Below are 21,557 nucleotides of genomic sequence, written 5' to 3'. Positions count from 1 at the left end.
TTTCCTTTTGTTGCCGGCAGGTTTGATATTGAGGTGTTCACCCCTTGAGTTGGGTCTGGAATAATTAGAGTCAGAGGAACGGCTTTCAGAGGATACCCCTGGAACCTCAAACTCTAATTCTGAATGAGAGACAGGCAACTCTTCCACACTGTCACCATTGCCCATTTGGTTCAGAATTTGAAATGCTATTTCATCATCATTCTTTCCATTCGTAGACATATTGCTAACAGTCCTACAATAATAAGTGCTTAAGCATTGGAACAAAGCTTGTACATACCAATAAACATATGGCTTGAAGTAGTGGCACCCTATGTTAACTTCTAACAGTGCGTAATACAGTCACAGGCCATTACTCCAAGCCATTTGACATGAAAAAAAAAAGATAATTATTTACGTGCGATGACTTATTGAATCGTCCAAAAACGAGAGAAGGTCCATGAATATCCATTTTTTTCTATTAACCGCTCCTGATCCACTTCTTTTAAGTCCATCATTTATCTTTTTTTCTCTTACATATTTGTCCCTCAGCTGTTTCCATTTGGCTTTAGCATCATCAACTAGAAATAATCCAAATACCCTAAGCCTTGGTTAAAAAAAAAACATTGAAATACTTACCTGAAACCTTAACGGCTTCCGCAATTCTTTCCCAGTACACGTCTCTTTTCCTGCTGTTTTTATAGTTTTTGCTTTTAATATCCCACAATTCTGGGCATTCGCGAATTTGAACAATGAACGCTTCTTCAAAGTCTACATTATCCATATTTATTCCGATAGACAGTACCGAGCTGCATGCCGCTTCCGCCATTTTGAAAGGGTGAAAAAATCGTCCCTCGACTCTCTCCACACCCCACCCTTCCTCTCGTCTCTGATTGGTGCTTTTCTCGCGAAGGCGCGAAATTCTTGGTCTAGTCGCAAGAAGTTTGCATCTTCGCGAGGTGAGGACGCGTAGTAGCGAAAACCCAATGTGGACAGTAGCGCGATCTTGCAAACAAGCGAAGCGAAGATGCGAACGCGCAAAATGTGTCAGTCTGGACAGGCCTTAAGAGTCGGATTTTAGTCGTAACTACCGACTAGACCATAAACTGACGAATCTACCTCGAACCGACTCGAACGCGGAACACTCGTGTTACTGGGGTGGGTGCACTATATTTCACCATGTTGTTAAAAAATTATGAAAATTTATTGATATTGTAATCAGAGCTGTGTGAACCTAATTGTAAAATATTGTAGCCAATCATGGGATAGTTTGGCCATCATATTGGAAAATGGCCGCCGGTAATTTCATTTAGATACAGTTTATATTTAAAAAATCGGTAAAAATATTGTTGAAGAGCGTTTAAACATCATACTTGAAGAATGAAGACGTACTACTGATAGTTTGGGCGCCATCTTAAAAAATGACTCCTGGAAATGCTAAATATTTTTCAAATACATAAATCTTTTCGAAATTCCTATTTTGAGTAGTTTATTTACATTAACGTAATAAACACAAAAAATTGCCATCCCCAAGTCGAAATTATTGACGCCATATTTAAAAATGGCCACTCAAAACAATTACCCTAAATTCTGAAAGAAAGAAAAGTTATTCAAAGCTGTAATTCTCTGCATATAGGAATAATATTAAATATGGGGTTTATACATTCTAGTGTGTTAAAGATTAGATTTAAGACAAACCTCTTTCATTTCGTTCATATCGATCGTAAGCCTGAGGATTTTTTCGCATATCATATTCCAAATTAATCAAAAATGTCTTGATTAGAATCAAGACCTAAAAAGTATCGATAAGACTGAGGTAATCACTTGTCTGAAGGATCAGATATTAATTTTTCTTTTTAATTGAAACTTAAATGCATGCTTGAGAAAAAACATTGTTCCATTACCGTTTTCCGTTGAAATAAATTATTTTACTGGTAATCAATTTCAAAAATTTACTTATCTCGGCTTTTCGACCACAATTCCATTCCCCTAAAACATTTTATCATTACATTAATAACTTTTGGGAGATAACGTGTCTATGCATTGTAAAGGCATTAGATAAGTGGCAATAAGTCGCAATATGACTTGATCCAATTAGCTAGCTGAACTTATTATTATTAATCTGGAATAACATATAAAACAATAAAAACCTGTTATGGCGGTCTGTCTAGCCATGACCAGAACCTTTTAAAAGTTTCAAGCACTATATAACCCTTTCGAGACTAACAGGACCTGAGTAAACTATAGCTTAACCTGCTACTAGTACGACTAGGGAGAATTGATGTAAACTGGAGTTGAAATTTCATCATGTGCGACCTCGGCCTTGAAACTCTCCCATAGTCCCAGTGTGTGTAGAACATAATTTTTGTCGCTGTTATCTGCAAAAATCAATCTTTCTAGGTAGTGCCGCCTCCTCACTTGAATTTTTCATGACATATTAAGGTTTGAACGAAGAAAATTCTATATTACTATTTTCACTACCATGTCCCACTGCTAACTTGAAGCAAACTTTCCTCTCTTTTTGCTGCTCATTACCGGTGCCATTCCCTTAAATTTCTGTTCGTTATAACTACTATCATGAGTTTATTTATTTCAAACCAAAATATAAAAAAATAGCCATCTGGCTTCGGGAGTCAATGAATTTTCATTTCCATCAATTTCTTGCGTGCCACAAATATATTCCTCATTCATTGTCGAAATATCAATGTCTTTGTAAAAAGGGTTTATCTTTTTCAGCACACTGAATGCTTTCAACACTTTTTCGAGGCAAACAACCTGTTGCCAAACTTTTCTGTCCGCTGTGGGAACGCCATTGACCAAGATATGCAGTTCGTGATTTTTGGGCAATGTCTTGGGAATCATCTTCAAATTTTTCTCCACGGGTATTGGAAGATAAATTACTCTTCCCTTCAAAGATTTAACCGTGCCAAACTGCATGTTGGAGTTGGTTTTGGTGCCTAACCGCACCACAGTGTGGAAGGCCTTCACAAGCTGAATTAAAACTTTCTCAAACATGTTTAAACTGGTGACATCTAGTGGAGGATTGTCAACCGCCAAGTTGTTCAGAAAACATCTGATGGGAACTTTACCCTTTCCCAAATCCGTAGCGCAGTAACGACATAGTAGCATGTCTGCTTCTCTCGTGTCGGAATTATTCATTATCCAACCAGCTCTTAAAATCAGATAGGCCTCGTTCTCAAAAACAGCTCTGTTTACCAGTTTTTCTACTGCTCTTAAATCAGATTTTTTCAGTAATCTTAAACAGCAGTCGCAGGGCGTATCGTGAAACTCGTTGGTGTTTAGCATTGCCCGAGCGAATTGATTCTCGTAAAGACTCAAGATTTGACTTTCATCGAGACTCGGCTGAGGAGCGTTAACGCTTCCTTCGGGAGCATCGTTTTGTTCCTTATTTAAATTTTTCCCACGTGTAGCAAGGGTTTTCCTTAATTCCGCCATGACATTCGTCACAGACTCGTAATCACCACTTTCAATTTCAGTTGAGATTTTAGTTAACGCGTTGAGTAACGCTTTGACGTGATAAATATTATTCAGAATATTTCTAATTCCCGAATAGTGAGGAGCCAGTTCAGCTAAAGCACGCAAATGACTTTGGCACTCTTCGCTATCAGCGCAGTAAGCAGTGTGTCCTAGGAACGGAACTATTCTCACCACTATTTCGTCCCCATCTGGTGGTATAGACACGTTTGATTTTTTGCAAAATTGTTTTCTTAATTCGCAAAGGTCCAAATCAGAGTCAAAAATTTTAGTCAAAGATTTTTCATTTGCATTGGCAACTGTGTTTACGAAAGCTAGTACTTTTGCAATGGCTCGAGTTCGAACATTACAAATATCACTGCATTCCCAATATACAGTTTTGTTTAAGGTTTCAATAAACCCACCTTCATTGATGACAAAATTTGCTTTTGGATTCTTCTCTTCAGTTTCAACAATGTTGAAGAGATTCGTAACAACACCCGACTCATTAACTTGTAAAACTAGTTCAACATTACTAGTTGCGTTATTGTTTTTCATGTCAACGATATTTCCCATTTCGTCAACAAACAATTCTTTAGTCGAACTGGTAGCACGGTCTCTCAGAACTTTACTTATACTAACATCAGAATCCAATTTAAAAATTTTGCCGTAATGTGACTCATCGCCATTTTTCAATATTTTACCATTATTTCCAATCACATAATAGGTAGTTTCATGAAAATAGGCCTCTTTCATGCTACTGTGAAGCCTTTTCCCACCCACAACTTCTGCCAAATTGCCAGGGTCAATGGACCCAATTTCTTTGATTTTCTGAACAAAATCCTTAAATTCACTAACAATGCTCGTTAGTTGGGCGTGGTAAGCCGAATATAATTGCCTTTTCAAATGCAATATTCTACCAGCTAGCACTTGGCATTTTAGCTTGTGAGAGATAGACTTCGTGCGTTGTTTTTTAGTCTCACCGTTAAAAGACTCTGACGCCGCCAGTCTTTCAGTTAGACGTTTGACTAAAAACCTTTTATAGCTTTCGGCTATAATTTTTTGGTTTTTCGTTTTGAAAATCCCCGCATTGAGGAGCTTTTTCGCAAAACCAAATTTATCTACTTTAGTTGGTTTATGTTTGGGTTTTAATTTTTTTGAGCAAAAAGCAACATTAGTGGTGCCACCTGGTGCCATAGCCCTTTTACAACCTTTTGCTGTACCAAGCGCAAGTTTACGCTGAACATAGTTATTTGCATTTCTTCTCTGAAAATTGTCTTGGTTTTTCAAATAACATTCCTTATTCTTAACTCGCTTAGCTTTCTTTTTTTGCAAAGCTTTACTGTTAACTAACAGTTCCAATTTATTTTGGGCTCTTTCTTTTTGCATTGCTAAGCATTTATTTTTTCTCTTTATTTTCTCCCGACAAAACATTATGAAAATTTACGAATCGCACAAGAAAGCAAATCTTATTCAACCCCTGCAGAGTTCTAGTCAGTACAAGCAGTACCGTATTTGACACAGTTTGCAATGGGTCACAAGGAAACCTTAATCCCACACTGGAACTTGCAATTTGGATACACAAAGAGATCCAATTAATGGGAACACAGAGAACCCAATTAATGAGAGCACAGAGAACCCAGTTAATGAGAGCACAGAGAACCCGTTTCCCGTATCGTTTTAAATTAACTTTATAGTATCGCGGCGACTTTCCGTAAGTGCAAAACATTTCCACCGTGTCATTGTTAGAAAAGCACGCTATCCAATGTTCTCCAGCCTCTCCAGCTGCTTCATTATTGAATATAAAGCAAAATTTGGACCTTTTTGGCCGTTCTGGGAGTCTGTCTACTGGGAAGCATCCTAAATAGTAGGGTCGCGTTCTTTTGTCGCAAGTTAAGAGAGCGTTTATTTGCGAAGTGTTCATAATTTAGTCTCAGGTAACGAGACTTTTTGTAATTCGGCGCTGTAGAAAACACCCAGAATTTGCTCGCCCTTTAAATCCGCTACGCGATAGACGGGTGGTGACCTGGGTATGACGTCAACAACGCGAAATATTTCGTCAGTAAAGGTGCCTCCCGAGCTGGTTTTTCTTAATACTCTACTAGCTATAGAGAGACGCACGTAGTCGCCAACTTTAAGCCTCGGTGCGTATCGAGTAATGCCGTTTGATTTCCCGTACAGTTTATTCCAAATGATTGATTCGTTATCTATATTAACATGAGCCGGTGCAATTCCAGTAGTTGAATGAACCCGTTCATTATAGGCTTGAGTAATTAAAGGTAAATATTTAACGTAATTTTTATTCCCCGTGGCTGTAATAACCCGGGCAATTTGTTCCTTAATTGTTCTAATAAAGCGTTCCGCTAGACTGGCCTTATGCTGACTCCGGGCAAAATGTATTTGCACATTGTTTCGTTTCAAGAAGGAATCAAAGTTGCGCGAACTAAATTCACCCCCGTAGTCGGTGTATATTTTTAAAGGGATTCTCTCTCGAAATATTTTTTTAAAAGCTTCGATAACCTCGCCAGATGTTTTATTCTAAGAGGTACTGTCCATCCGTAGCGGCTTAAGACGTCAATGACGCACAAAACATAGCGAACATTTTTATTAAAACGTTTTAATTTTGGTAGATCCATCAGATCAGCTTGAAAAACGTCATCGATAGTCGAGGCGTACACTTGGTTGGTTTTGAATCGGAAACGTCGAAATCGGTGTTTCGTGTAGGCGGGTTGTTTCTCGAGAAAGGCGACTAATTGGGCTTTTGGCACGTCCGGTAAAGCCTTTTGTAATCTCTCTAGCGACCCATAATCGGCCGGATTTGCCACGTCGTAATAAATTTTTCTAATTTTAGCGTCCATGTCTCAACAAGTATAAATAACGACTAAATGGTTTCCCAATAAACAACTTTATTTAATACACGCAAAGGTATTTTATAAAAACAATATCAGTTAAACAAATACGCTATATCAGTACATTTATCTTAATAGCCATAAATCAAGGCATTCTTTAAATCGGCAAAACTGTTGACAAAATAAGCGTAAATATCCTCTTGATCCTCCATCCATCCATGGTCGGTCTCAAATTGATGCAAAATTTTCTCACGATCCAGTTGAGGCAACGCTTCGTGCAAATTACGCTCGACTCGATCACCGAAATTTGTGTCAAATTCCGAGCAGCTTTGAGAGTGGCATATTTGTTTTCGACACTCGACGTTGGCGCAAGTGGAAGTGACGTCAAACAAAGTGGTAGTGAGCTCGTTTAAAATTAATTCGCGCATGCGACAGACAGCTATCCCTTTAGCCTTGAGATCCTCGTCAATCAACGGTTTTAAATCGATCAATGTCTGCCATCCTGTTTTGTTCAGGCTGAATCCTTCGCTGGTGCTAAAGTTGAGGAAATAACGACTGCCGCTGCCTCGTTCATAGTATCGAAGATCGATTAGACGTTCATCTTTCGAGTTGACGAAGCATTCCAGCTTGATGCGCTCTTTGACGGGCAACCAAATATGATAGCGAGGTATTTTTCCGTCAAAAAAGGACGTGAGTTCATTTTGAAACCGAAACAAAGCGTACCAGGCGTTAGGTTTTAATATAGTTTTTGTACGCGTATCCGATCTTTGAATTAATATTTTAGGTTCAATCGATTCAATGACGCAAATGTCGAGCTTTGGCGTGACGGTGTGTACTTGGTGCATCTTGGCTCGCGACTGATATTGTATTTATAAAGTTTTAGTCTTTTATACGTTGGGGTGATTATAAATAATTTCTCTGTTTTTAGATATTATTAATTGGTTGTTTGGAAATTCGGCCATGACAATGCACGTGACGTTTTCGGTTAGCGGAGAGCTAAATCTTAACGATAATCGCAAGTTACCAGTCTGGGGCATGGAATTTAGACCTAACGAAGCGAGATGTTCTCTACTCAAATCAAACACAACGACAAAAAAGCCTTTCTTATATAAATCGTAAGAAATTATATTTCCCCGGTCAAGACCTAATATCTCGAGACCCTCGAATAAAGAATTGTAACATCTAACGTATTGATCGTCGGCAAAATTAGGCGTAAAGGGGATATCGGGATAATTTTGCGAATTTAAAGAGAATTGCATGAAATCGAGTTTGAAGTGTTGGAGATCCAGGGGGTTGGAAGTTGCTTCCCCTACAAATTTTTTATTAGTAACGAAAGCCACAACAGTTCGCGAGGGTAATTGCCCCGTAAACAAGCTGTCCCTAATAAAATCTTGCGTTCTGGTGGTTATTAAGAAATTTTTCATAACAATAGAGTTTACTTCGTAGCGAGCGTTTATTCCCGAGTTTAACATCTGGGCGTGCGCTAGTTGCAGTTCGGGATTAACCTCAATTTCGCGCGTAAACAAGGTGCATTCCGTTAAATCAATCTTATACTTTTTGCCCGTTTCATTGTGAATAATAGCGAAATCCGCGGAGCTTCGATGAAGCCTAATTCGCACCTCGATATTATCTAGTAAGAATTTGGGCGTTTTGAACATATCCAAAAATAATTCGCCAATTACATCGCACGTCTTTGATTGGGCCACGCGTTTAGCGCGACGACCAATACCATTATCTTCTTTGTTGATATCGGCGTCCGCTAAAGCCGTCGCCGGATCGATAATGGTATCCAAATAATATAACATAGAAGTTAACCAGGAATTGGCCGCCGTTTGTCCATAATTTAAAAGTATTTTAAAATAAGCCATATATGGGTACATATTATTAGGTTGCTGGACAGCGACGCCATTGAGAAATAATTCTACTTGACAAAATAGCGAGGCAATTATTAAATTTGTCACCGAGACTTTCTTTTCCGCATCTGGAACGACCGTGCCGTCCTCGTGCAAAACGCGAAATTTTAATCTCAAAAGAGTTTTAGTCAAATCATGATAATTGTTAGAGGGAGGAATGATAAATTCTACATATTTAGCATTAGTTAGTGGGGCAATGGGATAATGAGCAGTCGTTTTAGTCCCCACAATATTATTATTCACCACTGGCTTTTCAAATACTTCAAAATCGGATAGAACACTTTCGTAAGTCGACATGATTAGTCTAGAAAATCGCGTTTAGTGCGTTGCTTAACACGTTTGCTCCGGCTTGTTTTAGCAGTCCTCTTTCGTTTTCGGCCCGTCCCGCTTTGAGTGTTGACGAACCGATCCACGCCTTTATGTAGTAGGGAATTTATTGATTGTTTGACATTTCGTTTAATCGATTCTCGAGGTGATATTCCGGGGTTTTGGGCATCGCTAATTACTCTACTCGTTAACCCAACAGCTTCGGACGCTAAAGTACTAATGGCCGGCCTAATAAAGGGCGTAATTTTGCGCAATAAAGAATTAAAGATACCGCCAACACTAAAACGACCCCCCGATTGGAAAACGTTTGCGTGTAAAGCCGGAAGGGACGATCCTCTTTGGAAATACAGCGTATATCTATTGGGTACCATCGCTCAAGATCTATTGACGTCGACGCCTAAAAAACAGTTTAATATATACTTTGCCCAAATTAAACGGGATATTTTCCCCGTAATCGGATTTCAATTCAATTTCAATTTCTTGTATATCGCTGGTTGAAATTGGATAAAAGTCGATATTATTAAATATTTCCTGGTTCTCCTCGTCTAGCAGCGAAAAAGCCGGCATTTTTATAAAACGTAGCAGGGGGGCTTGACCACCACCCACTACTTGTTGACGGATAATATTGGTATAAACAAACATGGCATCGACGCCTCTCATGATATCCGCGGGGTAATCCGAAGTCTCGTTATTAAGATACCGATCTAATTGATTGGCACTAAAGCCTAGCAGTCTCCCCAGCCCCCTCCCGGGTGTTGTTTTGGGAAACAAAATTGAGACCGTATCGTTCAGTTTTGAAACCGTCACGGTTCCGTCTACATTCTGCGTGAATTTTAGACTTTTTCTATGCATCGGCGACATGGCTTCGCTCATAGCACTTAAAACATCGCTAATATGATAATAAACCCCGGGAGGAATCTCGCACGCGTAATTGTCAACTCGTTTGCCTTGAGGGTTTGCCTTGAGGGTTATCCTGTTGATATCCGGGTAGGGACGGCTGGTCAGCCATATTTGGATCTTCTGGAAATCTATCCACATCGTATTCGCTAGTCCAAAAATTATTAGCCTCTGTCAGTGTCATTGATCTCAATCGGGGGTTCACCAACGCTACACCCGAGTGGCTATGTTGCAAAACTTCTCCCTCTTCGGGAATGTTAAATAACTTGGCCATCGGTCCAGTTACCGATACGCGAACACCTCGCTCTATTTCGAGACGCGTGTAGTATCTATTTTCTGACGCCGTTTTGAGAATAAAGATTTTAAAATGACGGCGAGTCATAAATTGCTGAACTTCCAATAATTTGTTAATCACTTTCAAATGTAGCGAAAAGGGGATTACCGCACCGGTCGGGGTAAGATCACAGGTATATTCACCCGCCGGTATTTTGATTTTCGTTGTCTCCGTCTTTGTAAAAAGATACATTAATGAAAAGTGGACGCGATATGATACGCCTGTACTGTTAGTAGTTTTAAAATGCGTAAAATTACGCTCTAGAGGCCTCTTGGATAGAAACGTCCCCCCAACGTATTCATTTTCTAAATTTAATATATCCTGCAAATCCGGTGAAAATTTCATTTCAATTTTTGCCGGACAATGGACTCTAAAATAATGCTCCGCTCCTTGTTTAATAACGCTAAATTCAGCATTGAGCAATCTTAAAGGATCGTGGTTGTTCGAGCTTATTTTGAGCTCTTCAGCGATTTCATAATAAATTTTAAAATCATCCTCCAAAGATTGTTTCGCTTTAAACTCGCCTGACACCGAGAACAATAAATAAATCCATGGCTCCTCCCAGGCGGTATAATGCTTAATGGTTCTATTGACTCGATATTCTAGATAGGCATTGTTTTCATTTATGGTATATTCTTGTATCGTGAGGCTTAAGGGACCGCATTGCTGCTTTCCGGTATAATATTTATCAGGGTCGAGGTTGAACAATTTAGCTAATTGGGGAGAAAATTTAATTTCCACCCATTTCGGTGTTTTGAAATTATACACGATAGCATAGCCCCAATTATCTACTACGTGATATGTGAATTGAATTTTATTTATTACTAATTTTTCTAAAGTGTTGGCTACGGCTCGGTAAAGCCCTTCGGCGTTTTTCTCTGGCGTTTTACTGGCTCTAAAAGTTTGCGGTAAGAACAATATCTTATAGTTATCATAATCTTCGGGGTTAATTTGCTTAGGCTTTTCAGAGATAATTGGCTCGGGTTTTTTCTTTGGCGGATCAACCGGCTGCGGAAACAACGGTTTTTCATCAACCGGTGGTGGGGAGGGGGTCGGTAATACGGGTAGCTCAAAAGTAGAGGATGTTGTAGAGTCTGGAGATTTTGAGAGATCAGGCTTGGATAGGTCGGGTTTTGATAGGTCGGGGTTCGATAAGTCGGGGTTCGGTAAGTCGGGGTTCGGTAAGTCGGGTTTCGGTGAGTCGGGCTTCGGTAAGTCAGGTTTTGGGGGGTCTGGAAATATATATATTTCCTCAACCTCCGTTGGCGAGGGGGTCGGCGTCAGTGGTTCGAAGGTAGAGGGTTTCGGGGCCTCTTGTTTTGATAGATCAGGCTTATATGGGTCCGGAGCTGGAATTTTGGGGGGATCCGGAAGTTTCAGGGGATCTGGCTCCGGCTTTGGCTTTGGTAGTTCAGCCTTTGGTTTTGGTAGTTCGGACTTCGTTGGCTCCGGCTTTGGCTTCGGTAATTCAGCCTTTGGTTTTGGTAGTTCGGACTTCGTTGGCTCCGGCTTTGGCTTCGGTAATTCAGCCTTTGGTTTTGGTAGTTCGGACTTCGTTGGCTCCGGCTTTGGCTTTGGTAATTCAGCCTTTGGTTTTGGTAGTTCGGACTTCGTTGGCTCCGGCTTTGGCTTCGGTAATTCAGCCTTTGGTTTTGGTAGTTCGGACTTCGTTGGCTCCGGCTTTGGCTTTGGTAATTCAGCCTTTGGTGGCTCTGTAGTCAGAATCTTTAAGGGATCTGAAGTAGCCGGGGTTGGCCTAGTTGTTGTTGTTGTAGTAGATGTTGGTTTAGTTGTTGTGGTAGATGTTGAATTAATCGTTGTAGTAGCGGCTGAATTAGTTGAGCTCGGAGGTATTAGTTTATCCGAACTTGGAGGTATCGGTTTATTTGAACTTGGAGGTATCGGTTTAGTCGAATTTGGAGGTAACTGTTTACCTGAAGCTAGCGTTTTAGAGGGGTTAGGCCCTGAATATGTTGGATAATAAGGCTTTGGAGAGGTTTGTTTCGGAAGCGTTATTTTGGGTGGTGGTGGCGGGGGAGGGGTTATTTTGGATGGCTGTGGTTGTACAAATACTACGGGTTCAGTCGTAGCAATAGGTATCGGAAGAAGAGGCGTAGTTCGCGGTAAAATAGGTATAGATGGCGGTACAGGTCTATATTCTGGCTGGGGCTTTTTTCTTATCGACGGAACCTCGTGGCTTGTTTTACGTTTAATGGCGGCTTTAGGAATGTACTTGTAGTCAAATTTTTTTTTAAAACTATCTCCAACATTATCAATTTCGATTTCCACGTAATTATTAGTGTAATTTAAACTTATATTTTTAGCATGCTTTGATACAGGATATTTGGATATATATGGAACATCTTCGTAATTATTCTCTTTAAATTCAAATAGCGTGGTCAAGGGGGAATCAGCTGGTATTTTGAACCGTATGTTCTCCTCTCCTAAAACTTGCAGGTAAACGGGAAAGTTTGTATCTAACTGTTTTCCCAGGGCCCCGTCCTTATATTTATTCACTAATTTAAAAGATAATTTGCCTTTTAAATACGGATGACTGTCTACATCATCATTTAACAGCTCGACAAAATTTTGGGGCAGTTCGTACTCTTTGGTCTTGGTATAACGATTGACAGGTATCTCTATTTTTTGATATTCAACAGGCTCTCTAACAGCTGCATAGTTGCCATGGTTTAGGTCACTTACAACCTGAATTTCAAACTTGTTAAACTCTTCGCTTATATTCACCCAATGATTTGGAAATATGATTTCTGCCAGCCCAACTTCATAATCGCTACTCAAGTTAAGAGGTTGATGCAAATAATTTTTAAAACTTGATTGGGTATTGTTTGGGTATATATCTAGACACGTATTAGACGCTAAAGTTAAAAAAAGTCGTCATTCATGACTAACGCCTGTTTATCAACTAACCCCAACTTCTTAAACAAACCTTATTTTATACATAAATTTCATAAAAAGATCGGCCATAGCTCGGTAGACTGGCCGGGATTTGAACTCGCCACCTTTTTAGGTATTACATTAGTAGACCCTGCCTTTAACCACTGAGCTATGGACGATTTTAAAATACACGCCGTTTATCTTCATCAAAAAAACTTTAAAAATTCTTAAACTTTTAAAGTCGTTACCCTTGAAAAATCTACGTAGCTAGGTAATTGACCTTACCCGATTCCAATAAAAAAGACAACGCCCTGACTAGTTCGAGCCGGTTTCAACCTGTTTTTAAGCGGTTATTATATAAGACACGCGGCTTTAATAGTATGTTTCACGGTGTGGTCGGTAAAAAATAAATTTTTTTTTATCTAGAGAACTTGTTTAATATTAAATCTGCTCTCGGTCATTTAGTATATAAGCTCCGTGTTTCATGAAGAAAGTTATCAGTTGCTCAGCTATGCTCTTAAAAGTCCAACTAAAGATGTCTTGCTTTAACTCGTGCCGCTTTTGTTGGGTGAGTAAAGACCAAACTCAATTTTCCAACGGAAAAGGGACCAATTTCGATTATGCCAACTGTCTCTTCTCGGGCATTGCCTGAAAAGGGACCAATTTCGATTCATGGGCTAGATTTACGTAGCTTTTCTGGACAATCTCTACTCTGCTACATTTGACTGCCCGAAAAGCTGCGTAAATTTGTGTAAAGTCGCAATTTCCATCGCGACTTCTCCTGACAGAGTGACTAAGCCATCAGTAAGCTATTTTCGTGCATCCTGATGGCTAATGTCGAGGAGGTTCATGAATCGCCCTTCATTGCAGTGTCATTTGCGTCCATACAACGCACTATTGCAATGAAGGAAAATCAAATTTAAGTTAAGTCCTGCTACTTCTTCCGCGGCAAGACTTAATTTTACGTGTTTTCCATTGGTCTCTTGAAAGTTGCGTAAAATTTGTGTGAAGTCGTCTCAGCCATCAGAATGCATGAGCAAAGCCTTTTGGTTGTGGTTCGATTTCATTCGCAAGGTCGGGCTGACACTGCAATGAAGGAGAAGTTCTGGCCCAAACAACCAGACCAGAACAAGAAGACCAAGCCTCGCAGTGGCTCGGATGTAACTTCCTTCGGGAGGTAAAGGGTCAACGAAGAATTTTATGGGACATGGCCCGTACAACCTGACAAGCCCTGCCACCGCATAAGGTTCTGCGTACCCTGCACCAGCTGGAGCACGTTCTCTTCAGTGAGGCCTTGACTTCGATGTCCTTCTCAAACTTAACAGCTGTTCGCTCGATCAACGTGGATAGGATTCGGAGCCGAAAGGCCCAAGATCTTCATGAATCAATGGAGGCATGTACCACCAGAGTGCCTGAAAAAAGCTGGTGGCCGACGCCCTGCTGGAGTGAAGGCCGCGTTGATGTCGTGAAATTGTTAATAAAACGCGGCTCTAATTACGATTTAAAGAGCGGCTTTCAGTTAAGATTTCGATTAAAATATCAAGTTTTGAAAATCAAAATGTCACTTTGAACAAGATGCTTTTTACACTAGAGATAAAAACAACTACCTTCAAAATTTCGATTTAAAGAGTGTTTTTCATTAGCGGTAAAAGTGGCGGTAAATATTTCTGGTTTTAATTTAATCTTTGTTTATATTTATATTCTTGTTATTCTCTATTTATATTCTTGTTATTCTCTATTTTATTGTATATATTATTTGGTATTTGTTATTAAAAAATCTTTATTTATATATTTGTCTTTGTTTCTCAGACATACTTTAAAGGTTTATGGCGGGAAATTCAAACGAGAATCTTACAAAATAACTATACCGGTTTATTAAAAGAACTACAGCCTCCGAGGGTTAAGCCGAGCTTTTTTTGGGGGAAAAAATGGGTAAAACCCCTCTAAAGAATCAAGTTAGGGCTGGTCAGGTAGGAGTTTAGCTTAATCTTTGGGTGGAAGTTTGGTGGATGGGGAGAGGTCGGCCATCTTGGGGTGGCGGCCATCTTGGATCTCTGCGCAACTAGGTAGTCCCTACTACTGGCAGCCAACGCAAAGAACTAACTCGCTCTCCAAACCGCCTGTTTTGGACGGTTCGTTTTGTAGCCCTTGCAGTCTCCTGAGAATGTTTTTATTCATTTTTTCCCATAGTCAGCGAGTCTATCCTGACAACGAATGACTTCAACTTTCTCGCCGTTTTTTCGCAGCATATCAAAGTTGAATTTTACGCACATGGCTAATTTAGGCATCAAACAAATTGGGTGAAACCCTTCATTGGACAGCTTAATGAAAAGGTCCATAGCCACCTCGATGTTTTGACCTCCCTCAACCAATCTAGTTCCTAAGGTTGCAACATCAGCTTCGGAAATATTTCCAATTCTAACTCTGCTTAGAATGTCGCCGTAACTTTGGTCGTTGGCTTGTCTAACATTTTGCGTTAGTTCATCGATTTAAAAGACTTCCAAAGATCACTTCCTCCGATGCAATTGAATCTAAGTCTGGCTTCTTCGGAAGTGATTTTGATAAACGCGGGATTTCCTTGAACCGGTGGCAATTGGAAAAAGTCTCCCAAGACAAGAATAAATACAACTCCACCAAATGGTTGGTTCATTTCCCAAAATTCGTTCAGCCTCAAGTGAACGTGTGTCAGTAAAACCGATGAGACCATAGAAATTTCATCAATAATTAACAGTTTTAAATTACCCAAAGTTTCTTTCATAATGCTCATATTGTCAGAACTTAGGGAATGGTATTCGGCGATACGCCCATGATCTACCGGCAACATTAGTAATCTGTGTAATGTTACGCCATTAACATTCAACGCTGCCAAACCCGTTGGCGCGGCAATTGCCACGCTAGCAGGATTTTGAAAGCGTCGCCTTACGGCGTTGGCGAGAGTGTCGATAAGAAACGATTTGCCAGTGCCACCAGGTCCCGACACAAAAAGGCACTTGTTTCTACATTTTTCTCCCTCTTGGGAGAAGTGATCCATGATGTGATCATAAATTCGCCTTTGATCCGAGTTTAGTAACGCCACATTGTCAACATCAGTCTCGAAATTCATTTCCATGGCAGCTTCCACATCAGCCATCGCGTGTTCGGTTTCGATAACAATTTCCTTCCCTTGCAGCGCATTTTCATTGTCGTCACTTTCAGTCTCCGAGACTATGGTTTCTGGCTCTTTCGCCTTTTTAGAAGCCTTCCGTTTCTTTTCAACTTCTTTGGAAACCGAGAGTTTCTCGTGGTATTCTCTCATGTCTTTTAACACCGAAAGCGAGTTTTCGAAAGCATCGGCGTATGTTTCAAAATCGCCCAATAGCTCAGTTTCGTCACGCCACGGTTTGAAGAGGATCAGTAGAGCGTGACAATACTGTTCTTTCTCCTCTATCGGGTCGTGAATGAAGTGCTCTATTATGTACGGCTTAATTCTCTTTCTCATGAAACCCAGATTGTTTTTCAACTGGATTACATTCGCATTTTTCTCGACACCCTCAGAGCGCATCGCATAATCGTAAAACTGACCAAATTCCCGCAAACTTAGATTTTCCAAGCTGTCAGGACGATTCGGATATTTGTCGTCGACGAACCCTTTTTGGCAAGTGTCCGTGCTTTCGAGGTCAGTTTCCCTCAATCGCGCGAGTTCCTTGTAACCTTTCAAAATTCTCGATCGGTTTTCTTTCAAGTTAGTGTTTATAAATTTAGTGCTGTCAGACTTGTTGTAAAGGTCTTGGCCCAGCATCATATCGAGAGCTTCATAAATTCCTATTTGCTTGCACGTCAAAGATTTCAATCTATAGGCAAATAATTTTTTGGACAAACTTTCGTTGCCTAACTCGGCAAAAGTTTGGTCCATGTCAGCCCGGTCTCCCTTTGTCACGTAAGCCGTGACATAGTTTGCCACTATTTCCGATTTGTCGGCGACAAATTGCAAATCCATGTTGGCTTTGGAAGCCAAAAGTAGCGTGGGATTGTAATCATTGATTAAAACTTCGTGCTGTTTTCTCGGCAAGTCGTACAGTCGTTTCTGCACCTTTTTCATTTTACGGTGACAAGTAACTGATCTAACAGAATTCATAGTAGCAATGTTTGTTACGTTTCGAGGGAAACCGTAACGACACACTTTCAATCCTTTTTTAGAATTTTTCACCTTCTTATAACAACTGGAGGTGCATTTGTGAGTTTGGAATTTTTTTACCAGCCGGTGTAGTTCCGGACTTACCGATGCTCTTGGCATCGAACACGTGACGTGTTTTTGCACGTAATCCAAAATAGTCTCGGTCGAAGAAGTTCCAATCTTTGGAGCGTCCTTGGCCCACAAAAGCATATGGTAGTGAGGTAAACCCCGAGATTGGTATTCAACCCTCCAAAAATGATGTTCTATCATGCCAAGAACTGGATTTTGCTTACACAAGACAAAGTTGTTTAACAGCGACCGCACTTTGTTGTGAAAGTGCAAATTGACGCTAAGTGGGTCTAAATTCAACAATTCAGCCACCGTCATCGACTCTACTCCTGGAACGTCTGAATTCACTTTTCTCAAGTGATCGTGCAGTTCCATATCATCGTACTCGGCCGGATTAAAAGTTAGAAGCCAGGTGGGAGGACCAAATTCCCGAATCATCGCTAAAACGTATCTAAGAACTTTATACCAGTAGTCCTTCGTTCCTCGAATATGACCCAAGAAAGTAGCTAAATTACTCTCAAGTTCTTTATCGCCAGATTCAACTCGATTGAGCAAATTTTCAACCCCAATTGGCATGGGTTTTTTAACACGAAGTACGTAGTTCAAACTGCTAGAAATCGCTTTCATTTCACATTCTTGATAAGAATGGAACAAATAGGCGTAATCTCGTCTAAAAATTGGACTTTTGTTCAAAAGACGGGATAAACGATACTCGGTTTCCGTTATTTTGCCAAATGGTCTATCATCGTGCTTGCCAAAGCGACCCCGAGGGAACAAATGAACGAAGCTCATGTATTCAAGATTTTTGTCCCAAGTGCTAACCGGCTCGTCTTCGACGCGCTTCATTTGGTAAGCGCCAAGTAAATCTTTCGGTGGTTGAACGTTCACTGGATGAATAGAGTAATGATCGTACAGATCATTGGCTTCACCCTCAGATAGTTTTCGCAACAAAGCCTCGGGCTGTGTTAGAATTTTGTAGGCGTCGCCTGGTGCAAGGCTAGACTGATTTTCATCTTGGTCCTGCATGTTCGAAGCGTTTTGGTCACCTTGGACGTCGTGACTACTATCCGCTGGTCCTTCTGTTGGAAGCGCAGCGGAAGCACGTGTCAACGCATCAGATCCATCATTAATTAACGCAAGTGGATCTGTTACGCTCGATTCCCGTTATCGGAGCGAGTGCTTTTGTACCGGTTTTGAAGAAAAGATTTAAGGATATAGGTTTATGAATAGAATTAAAACTTGGTTAAGCAAGTCCGATATGGTCTAGTGGCTAGGATATCTGGCTTTCACCCAGAAGGCCCGGGTTCGATTCCCGGTATCGGAGCGAGTGCTTTTGTACCGGTTTTGAAGAAAAGATTTAAGGATATAGGTTTATGAATAGAATTAAAACTTGGTTAAGCAAGTCCGATATGGTCTAGTGGCTAGGATATCTGGCTCTCACCCAGAAGGCCGGGTTCGATTCCCGATATCGGAGCGAGTGCTTTTGTACCACATTTCAAGAATAGATTTAAGGATATAGGTTTATGAATAGTATTAAAACTTGGTTAAGCAAGTCCGATATGGTCTAGTGGCTAGGCTATCTGGCTTTCACCCAGAAGGCCTGGGTTCGATTCCCGGTATCGGAGCGAGTGCTTTTGTACCGCATTTCAAGAATAGACTTAAGGATATAGGTTTATGAATAGAACTAAGACTTGGTTAAGCAAGTCCGATATGGTCTAGGGGCTAGGATATCTGGCTTTCACCTAGAAGACGCGGGTTCGATTCCCGGTAGCGGAGACAGTGCTTTTGTACCGCTTTTAAAGAATAAATTTAAAGACGCATTTATAGGAATTATATCTAGGGTTGCTCAAACCAGTCCGGTATGGTCTAGTGGCTAGGATATCTGGCTCTCACCCAGAAGGCCCGGGTTCGATTCCCGATATCGGAGCGAGTGCTTTTGTACCGGTTTTGAAGAAAAGATTTAAGGATATAGGTTTATGAATAGAATTAGAACTCGGTTAAGCAAGTCCGATATGGTCTAGTGGCTAGGATATCTGGCTCTCACCCAGAAGGCCCGGGTTCGATTCCCGATATCGGAGCGAGTGCTTTTGTACCGGTTTTGAAGAAAAGATTTAAGGATATAGGTTTATGAATAGAATTAAAACTCGGTTAAGCAAGTCCGATATGGTCTAATGGCTAGGATATCTGGCTTTCACCCAGAAGGCCTGGGTTCGATTCCCGGTATCGGAGCGAGTGCTTTTGTACCGGTTTTGAAGAAAAGATTTAAGGATATAGGTTTATGAATAGAATTAAAACTTGGTTAAGCAAGTCCGATATGGTCTAGTGGCTAGGATATCTGGCTTTCACCCAGAAGGCCCGGGTTCGATTTCCGGTATCGGAGCGAGTGCTTTTGTACCGCATTTCAAGAATAGAATTAAGAATATAGGTTTACGAATAGTATTAAGAATTAGTTAAGCAAGTCCGATATGGTCTAGTGGCTAGGATATCTGGCCTTCACCCAGAAGGCCCGAGTTCGATTCCCGGTATCGGAGCGAGTGCTTTTGTACCGCATTTCAAGAATAGACTTAAGGATATAGGTTTATGAATAGTATTTAGACTTAATTAAGCAAGTCCGATATGGTCTAGTGGCTAGGATATCTGATTTCACCCAGAAGGCCCGGGTTCGATTCCCGGTATCGGAGCGAGTGCTTTTGTACCGGTTTTTAAGAAAAGATTTAAGGATAAAGGTTTATGAATAGAATTAAAAATTGATTAAGCAAGTCCGATATGGTCTAGTGGCTAGGATATCTGGCTTTCACCCAGAAGGCCCGGGTTCGATTCCCGGTATCGGAGCGAGTGCTTTTGTACCGGTTTTGAAGAAAAGATTTAAGGATATAGGTTTATGAATAGAATTAAAACTTGGTTAAGCAAGTCCGATATGGTCTAGTGGCTAGGATATCTGGGTTTCACCCAGAAGGCCTGGGTTCGATTCCCGGTATCGGAGCGAGTGCTTTTGTACCGCATTTCAAGAATAGACTTAAGAATATAGGTTTATGAATAGAACTAAGACTTGGTTAAGCAAGTCCGATATGGTCTAGGGGCTAGGATATCTGGCTTTCACCTAGAAGACCCGGGTTCGATTCCCGGTAGCGGAGACAGTGCTTTTGTACCGCTTTTAAAGAATAAATTTAAAGACGCATTTATAGGAATTATATCTAGGGTTGCTCAAACCAGTCCGGTATGGTCTAGTGGCTAGGATATCTGGCTCTCACCCAGAAGGCCCGGGTTCGATTCCCGATATCGGAGCGAGTGCTTTTGTACCGGTTTTGAAGAAAAGATTTAAGGATATAGGTTTATGAATAGAATTAAAACTCGGTTAAGCAAGTCCGATATGGTCTAGTGGCTAGGATATCTGGCTTTCACCCAGAAGGCCCGGGTTCGATTCCCGGTATCAGAGCGAGTGCTTTTGTACCGCATTTCAAGAATAGACTTAAGGATATAGGTTTATGAATAGTATTAAGACTTAATTAAGCAAGTCCGATATGGTCTAGTGGCTAGGATATCTGGCTTTCACCCAGAAGGCCCGGGTTCGATTTCCGGTATCGGAGCGAGTGCTTTTGTACCGCATTTCAAGAATAGAATTAAGAATATAGGTTTACGAATAGTATTAAGAATTAGTTAAGCAAGTCCGATATGGTCTAGTGGCTAGGATATCTGGCTTTCACCCAGAAGGCCCGGGTTCGATTCCCGGTATCGAAGCGAGTGCTTTTGTACCGCATTTCAAGAATAGACTTAAGGATATAGGTTTATGAATAGTATTAAGACTTAATTAAGCAAGTCCGATATGGTCTAGTGGCTAGGATATCTGGCTTTCACCCAGAAGGCCCGCGTTCGATTCCCGGTATCGGAGCGAGTGCTTTTGTACCGGTTTTTAAGAAAAGATTTAAGGATAAAGGTTTATGAATAGAATTAAAAATTGATTAAGCAAGTCCGATATGGTCTAGTGGCTAGGATATCTGGCTTTCACCCAGAAGGCCCGGGTTCGATTCCCGGTATCGGAGCGAGTGCTTTTGTACCGGTTTTGAAGAAAAGATTTAAGGATATAGGTTTATGAATAGAATTAAAACTTGGTTAAGCAAGTCCGATATGGTCTAGTGGCTAGAATATCTGGCTTTCACCCAGAAGGCCCGGGTTCGATTCCCGGTATCGGAGCGAGTGCTTTTGTACCGGTTTTGAAGAAAAGATTTAAGGATATAGGTTTATGAATAGAATTAAAACTTGGTTAAGCAAGTCCGATATGGTCTAGTGGCTAGGATATCTGGCTCTCACCCAGAAGGCCGGGTTCGATTCCCGATATCGGAGCGAGTGCTTTTGTACCACATTTCAAGAATAGACTTAAGGATATAGGTTTATGAATAGAACTAAGACTTGGTTAAGCAAGTCCGATATGGTCTAGGGGCTAGGATATCTGGCTTTCACCTAGAAGACCCGGGTTCGATTCCCGGTAGCGGAGACAGTGCTTTTGTACCGCTTTTAAAGAATAAATTTAAAGACGCATTTATAGGAATTATATCTAGGGATGCTCAAACCAGTCCGGTATGGTCTAGTGGCTAGGATATCTGGCTCTCACCCAGAAGGCCCGGGTTCGATTCCCGATATCGGAGCGAGTGCTTTTGTACCGCATTTCAAGA

General features: G+C 40.8%; 1 long non-coding RNA gene and 15 other non-coding genes across 16 annotated transcripts; all 16 read left to right on the top strand.

Moving 5' to 3' along the window:
- The first annotated feature begins 6,089 nt into the window (after positions 1 to 6,089).
- On the top strand, positions 6,090 to 6,559 carry LOC149640867 (uncharacterized). The gene is made up of 3 exons (XR_016372229.1): positions 6,090 to 6,223; positions 6,302 to 6,375; positions 6,438 to 6,559. It is a non-coding gene; the product is annotated as an uncharacterized LOC149640867 (long non-coding RNA).
- An 11,580-nt stretch (positions 6,560 to 18,139) lies between these two features.
- Positions 18,140 to 18,211, top strand: TRNAE-UUC (transfer RNA glutamic acid (anticodon UUC)). Its single transcript has one exon. It is a non-coding gene; the product is annotated as a tRNA-Glu (tRNA).
- A 79-nt stretch (positions 18,212 to 18,290) lies between these two features.
- Positions 18,291 to 18,361, top strand: TRNAE-CUC (transfer RNA glutamic acid (anticodon CUC)). Its single transcript has one exon. It is a non-coding gene; the product is annotated as a tRNA-Glu (tRNA).
- A 381-nt stretch (positions 18,362 to 18,742) lies between these two features.
- TRNAE-CUC (transfer RNA glutamic acid (anticodon CUC)) lies at positions 18,743 to 18,814 on the top strand. The gene has a single exon. It is a non-coding gene; the product is annotated as a tRNA-Glu (tRNA).
- A 79-nt stretch (positions 18,815 to 18,893) lies between these two features.
- TRNAE-CUC (transfer RNA glutamic acid (anticodon CUC)) lies at positions 18,894 to 18,965 on the top strand. Its single transcript has one exon. It is a non-coding gene; the product is annotated as a tRNA-Glu (tRNA).
- A 79-nt stretch (positions 18,966 to 19,044) lies between these two features.
- On the top strand, positions 19,045 to 19,116 carry TRNAE-UUC (transfer RNA glutamic acid (anticodon UUC)). Its single transcript has one exon. It is a non-coding gene; the product is annotated as a tRNA-Glu (tRNA).
- A 79-nt stretch (positions 19,117 to 19,195) lies between these two features.
- Positions 19,196 to 19,267, top strand: TRNAE-UUC (transfer RNA glutamic acid (anticodon UUC)). Its single transcript has one exon. It is a non-coding gene; the product is annotated as a tRNA-Glu (tRNA).
- Positions 19,268 to 19,647: 380 nt separating this feature from the next.
- TRNAE-UUC (transfer RNA glutamic acid (anticodon UUC)) lies at positions 19,648 to 19,719 on the top strand. Its single transcript has one exon. It is a non-coding gene; the product is annotated as a tRNA-Glu (tRNA).
- Positions 19,720 to 20,100: 381 nt separating this feature from the next.
- Positions 20,101 to 20,172, top strand: TRNAE-CUC (transfer RNA glutamic acid (anticodon CUC)). Its single transcript has one exon. It is a non-coding gene; the product is annotated as a tRNA-Glu (tRNA).
- Positions 20,173 to 20,251: 79 nt separating this feature from the next.
- On the top strand, positions 20,252 to 20,323 carry TRNAE-UUC (transfer RNA glutamic acid (anticodon UUC)). The gene has a single exon. It is a non-coding gene; the product is annotated as a tRNA-Glu (tRNA).
- A 79-nt stretch (positions 20,324 to 20,402) lies between these two features.
- On the top strand, positions 20,403 to 20,474 carry TRNAE-UUC (transfer RNA glutamic acid (anticodon UUC)). Its single transcript has one exon. It is a non-coding gene; the product is annotated as a tRNA-Glu (tRNA).
- Positions 20,475 to 20,553: 79 nt separating this feature from the next.
- TRNAE-UUC (transfer RNA glutamic acid (anticodon UUC)) lies at positions 20,554 to 20,625 on the top strand. Its single transcript has one exon. It is a non-coding gene; the product is annotated as a tRNA-Glu (tRNA).
- Positions 20,626 to 20,855: 230 nt separating this feature from the next.
- Positions 20,856 to 20,927, top strand: TRNAE-UUC (transfer RNA glutamic acid (anticodon UUC)). The gene has a single exon. It is a non-coding gene; the product is annotated as a tRNA-Glu (tRNA).
- Positions 20,928 to 21,006: 79 nt separating this feature from the next.
- On the top strand, positions 21,007 to 21,078 carry TRNAE-UUC (transfer RNA glutamic acid (anticodon UUC)). The gene has a single exon. It is a non-coding gene; the product is annotated as a tRNA-Glu (tRNA).
- Positions 21,079 to 21,157: 79 nt separating this feature from the next.
- TRNAE-CUC (transfer RNA glutamic acid (anticodon CUC)) lies at positions 21,158 to 21,228 on the top strand. Its single transcript has one exon. It is a non-coding gene; the product is annotated as a tRNA-Glu (tRNA).
- A 230-nt stretch (positions 21,229 to 21,458) lies between these two features.
- TRNAE-CUC (transfer RNA glutamic acid (anticodon CUC)) lies at positions 21,459 to 21,530 on the top strand. The gene has a single exon. It is a non-coding gene; the product is annotated as a tRNA-Glu (tRNA).
- Positions 21,531 to 21,557: the final 27 nt, after the last annotated feature.

This window comes from Phalangium opilio, unplaced genomic scaffold (genome assembly GCF_054372755.1).
Source record: "Phalangium opilio isolate 3A_F unplaced genomic scaffold, DU_Popi_V2 ptg000093l_1, whole genome shotgun sequence".
NCBI lineage: Eukaryota > Metazoa > Arthropoda > Arachnida > Opiliones > Phalangiidae > Phalangium > Phalangium opilio.
The sequence above is the reverse complement of the archived record's forward strand: the minus strand, read 5'-3'. Positions and strand labels throughout refer to the sequence as shown.